Source organism: Gavialis gangeticus, unplaced genomic scaffold (genome assembly GCF_001723915.1).
Source record: "Gavialis gangeticus isolate Ggan-Ray unplaced genomic scaffold, GavGan_comp1, whole genome shotgun sequence".
NCBI classification, from domain to species: domain Eukaryota; kingdom Metazoa; phylum Chordata; order Crocodylia; family Gavialidae; genus Gavialis; species Gavialis gangeticus.
This window is the reverse complement of record NW_017729000.1, coordinates 14613093-14617880: the sequence shown is the minus strand read 5'-3', so window position 1 is coordinate 14617880 and position 4788 is coordinate 14613093. Positions and strand designations below refer to the sequence as shown.

The window sequence follows — 4788 nt, the reverse complement described above, 5'->3', positions numbered from 1 at the left end:
CTCTGGCAGCAGTCTATTCCAAACCTTGGGGGCTCAGATGGTAAAGAAGTTCTTCCTTATGTCCAGCCTGAAACGGTCCTGAAGGAGTTTGTGACCATTTGACCTCATCATCCCTTGGGGCGCTTTGGTGAACAAACATTCCCCCAGATCCTGGTGAGCATCCCTGATAAACTTATAGGTGGCCACCAGATCACCCCTGAGCCTGCTCTTTACCGGGCTGAAGAGTTTTATGGCTCTCAGCCTCTCATCGTAAAGTCTGTTTTCCTGACCTTTTATCATGCGCGTGGGTCTCCTCTGGACTCTCTCAAGCTTCTCCATATCCTTTTTGAATTGTGGAGCCCAAAACTGGACGCAGTAAAGTTAGATAAAGATGGGGCTTTACAGCCCACCAGCTGCCCTGTAGTTATGCCTGTGCCCATACTCTTAGCCCACAGTAAGTGAAAGTTAACTCACAGTAGCTTGTATTAAATTGTATCTTAGACCATTTGTTCTGTCCTTCTCAGCCATATCTGAACAGAGCTTTCAGAAAAAGCCCCTTCCTTGCCATTGGACCCTGTGAGCTAAAGCTTTTGGGATAGGCTGAAGGATCTGGACCTGAGCTGTGTTCCTGGAAGCATTTATACTTGCTGTGTTTGTCAGAGCCCTCCTCTAGTGACAGACTCCAGGCTTCAGGAGTTTTTAACTGTTCTAAATTAACAAACGACTTTAAAGCATTATAGGTTAGGGGAACTTTTAAAAAAGATGCCACGGAAGTAATCCGGAAATATGGGACTGTAAACCTATACACATGTGCTATTGAACAGTGTTATAACATGAGGATTTAGGCAAACGTGAGTTATGTTTGACAAAAGAGTAGAGATTTTGGCTGCAAGAGTGGCCAGAGTCATCAGACACGGATATATTTCTGTAATCTCTGCTTGCACGGATCACAAGTGTTTATATTAAGCTGTCTTAAAATAGAACTGAGTCTTTTTACTTTTTGTAATGAAGCAACTGTATATTTGAGGGAGGCTGCCTCTTGCACAGCTTCAGAGATACAGTATTACTGATGTCAGTCTACTATAGATGAAAATGACCAAACCTTCAGTGCCAACTTGAAATACGATCACATTAACTGTTGCTATTTTTGACCTGTTGCATGTTTTCCTTGTTTTCTCTTGCACATCATACTTTTGCGTGTAGCTTTCTTAAAGTAAATATGATCTGTCCCTTCACAGCCCTTGCTGCTCACCATACTGTAAACATGCCATTCCCATAGGGTGACAGCACACTCCATCCTGGGGAAAGTGGCTTTTAGAAGGACTTCACCTGTAACATCTCCTCTTGGTGCTCTAAGCCAGGGTGGGCCCCAGCATCAGAAATGAGCACAGGGAGATTTCCTGTGCTTTCTGACTGCCCTCCCTTTCATCATATCCCACTAGCTGCAAGGCAAAATGGAGAAGGAGTCTGCTAAACTAGAAGGAAGCAACATGAGTAGATCGGAAGAGACAATGAGGCAGATAATAGGACTGGAGTCTAGGGAGGGAAGTTTGATAGGGACTAGTTGGGTATGGAGACTGGGAGTTGGATTTGTGAGGGTGCAGAGAAGACTTCTGAGGCAGGGAGCTCAATGGGGAGGATAGCTTGGATCTGGTTGCACCAAGAGACTGGGGCTAGGCATCAGTGTGTTGGGAAGAACAGGGGAGTTGGGGTGGGGAAAGAGAACTAGCTTTGTGCAAAGAAGCTGGGCGCTGAGCTGATGAGAGGTGGAATCAGGAGAGGGACTAACATTGGATAAGGATCTTGGGAATCAAGGCAAAGGCTGGGAGTCATTGAGGTAGGGTTGAATGGAAGAGGGAGATTGGCCAAGGATCTAGGAGAGGGAAACTTGGACCAGAGGGCATAAGGGAAAAAGGAAGTAAGGAGTTGGGGCAGGAGGTAGGAAATTGGGACTGGCTGGGAAAAGATTCTGGCACCAAGTATTGGGAGTAGAGGAGATTGGGAATGCTGGAGGGAAAATCGGACTTGGATGGTAAGATGAGGACCAGCTAGGGAAGAAAGGTGGGAGTGGGGCAGAAAGGCTGAAGTGTGAGAATGGGACTAGAATAACGAGTCTGGGGGAAAGGGAAGCCACTGAGCTAGAACAGGGATAGGGTGGAAAGGAGGAGACGGAGCTAGACTAGAAGGAAGATCTGTGTCCACTAGAGCACATTCCTCTCCAGAGCTTGCAATATGACCCAGGATTCCTGAGTCTTATTCTTCTGCTGTCAGCAAATGTGTGAAACCCCGAGGCAAAGTGTGTCCCATCCCCCACAGAAAGAAAGAATAGCAACTCACTGTTGCTCTCAGCTACTCGATTTCCTGCTGATGAACCGCATGTGTGTCAGTGTGATGACACATGATGGAATATTTATTTGCTTAGAATTTTTTTTAAAAGAGAGTTTTTTGTGCAACTAACTTGATACCCTTCTAGGCATGCATTATGGTGCAGTGCTTAAGCATGTAGCGAAGGAGCCAGTTGTCTGCAGGACTCCAACCAGATTGTTACACACCTTCCAACTTCTGCAGCATAAGTCTGGGGTCTTGCAACAGCAACCGTCTTTAGTACACAGTTAAAGGCTACATATGCACACGGGAGCCTAGATAAAGTTGCTCAGGCACCTGGCATGCTTGCATGTTCTGAATGTTGACTGCTTGATCTTGCAACTGTAACAAAGTTGTTATATAAGGTAGCTTTCTGTGTTGAATGCACACGTAATGTGCAGATTTTGTAGTTGCAAAATGGAACTCTAATCACATAGGCTAAGTTGGAGTTTCCAAACCTTTTCTGTCCCGTGGCACACTGGCTGGATGCAGGACAGAGGGATGGGTGTGCTGAGCAACCAAATGCGGGGGGGGGGAGCATTGGCGTGGGGCTGGCCAGGGCCACACCCCCCAAGATTCTGTGGCACACCTGGACATGGCCAATGGCATACCAGTGTGCTGCAGCAGTGTGCTGGACATGGCCGACGGCACACCATTTAGTAAACATTTGGCTAAGTAGAGACGGTTAAAAAGCCCAAGGCTGAATCAGTTCAGTCTTTGCCAGTTAGCCGAAGCTGTGCAGATTGAACTACTAAGCAAATGAACAGACATTCACTTTTGATACTGCAAATGCAGCCACATGCCAGCAGTGGCTTAGGCCTTCAGCTGGGGGACGATAGAGCATGCCTCTTTACTCAGCTGGAGCAGGCAGCTTGGGCTGAGGCTAGCCTACCCACCCTGTCGGGGAAGGGGTTGCAGGGGAGGTGCAAAACATCCTGGGATGCTGGGGGACTGTGGGTTAACTTGAATCTGGAGGGGCTCTGACACAGAAGTTCAATAAGCCATTTTAACATAAATCAGTGAAGTCTGATACTGCATCCATCCAGGTTTACCTTAAGCTGCTTTTGACCATTTTGTAAGTGGTTTATGTGCACTGAGCTTCTGTTGTGTTACAGATTTGAACCAGTTTCCAATCACTTATACCAGTGTGTGTGCAATTTCTGTCCCTAGCCGTAAAATTTATAGAACTTGTGATGTGCTTCTGTTTTGTTTGTTTAACTATATGTGACCAGGGCATGAATGATTTAAGTTGTTCTGTGGAAGATGAAATATGGCATTTTTGCCCCAACTTGGTATGTGGTATTCTTAATTGCATCTCATCTAAAGCAGTTATGAATGTGATTAAGAACACATTGATACAGCAGAGAAATTCTAATCTTTGCAGTGGTTACTTAGATAATATATTGCTGCTGCTACTGTTATGCCTGACAGTAAGCCTTGTCAAGATTGTGCCCTTGTATTGTTCCCATTCAAGCTGAAGGTTTGTTTGATTATGAGTCCTGAATTTGTAAGTACTGCATTGAAATTTTATTTGTGTGTGCAGAAGGTTACATTGTTGAATAGAAGGACAGTATGTACAGTAAGTTGAAATTTTAAAATACGCTAAATCTATGGTTCATAAATGCGATTTCTAAATTATGTAAATTTTACTGACTCTAATATGCTAATGTACAATAACAAATGGTTGCATTTTATGCTGTTTTTATATGAGCTTATGACTATGACCCAGGGAATTGGTTCGTTTCCAAGACGGCATTGCCTTGTGTTGTGCTCTTTCGCCATATGCACTTCAGTTATTACTCATTTGAGTTTTTAATTTTTAACCCCTTTTCTCGGCTGATTGCACTTAAGTTGGTCTTTGGTGACCTTTATTTTCTAGAGTTGGGAGGCAGCTGACCTGTAGCAAGGTTTTCATGCAACATGTAGGCATCTGTAATGCATGCTGAAGTTGTCATCATTAGGTGCATATGAAATGCCAAACTCAACAGGCTGATGGGGTATGCCTTCGTCGCCTTTGCCTGCCCCATTTCTTTCAGAGATGAGAGAAAAAATCTCTATGATTTGTATTTGAAACCAGATCTTCATACATGTTGCTTGTAAATATATTCCTTGCTAGAGCTTTTAATGTCCATACATTCACACATTTTTGAGCCCTCTGATATTTATTGTTTAAAATCTAATTGCCAAGTAGACAACATGATACCATAGGAGATGAGGATGGGAATTTCTCCATGACCCACTTAGTGATCAGATTTTTGCCCTGACACACAATGACTAGTAACTGTTGTAATTATATCCTCATTTTTATAACTGTAGTTGCTATTCTTACTTACTCTTTGTTGGGGTTCCTGGGTAGTAGTGGGTTCCAGAGGTTAGTTATATGCCTGTTAAATACTTTTGCCTTGGTATTCAAGCCCAGTAAACAGCTTTCAAGGCAGTAAGTGA

At 44.0% G+C, this 4788-nt stretch overlaps 1 protein-coding gene across 3 annotated transcripts in view; it reads left to right on the top strand.

The window, feature by feature from the left end:
- FNIP1 (folliculin interacting protein 1) overlaps positions 1 to 4788 on the top strand; it is a 114269-nt gene that overhangs the window by 63680 nt on the left and 45801 nt on the right. The gene's annotated exons all lie outside the window — the stretch shown is intronic.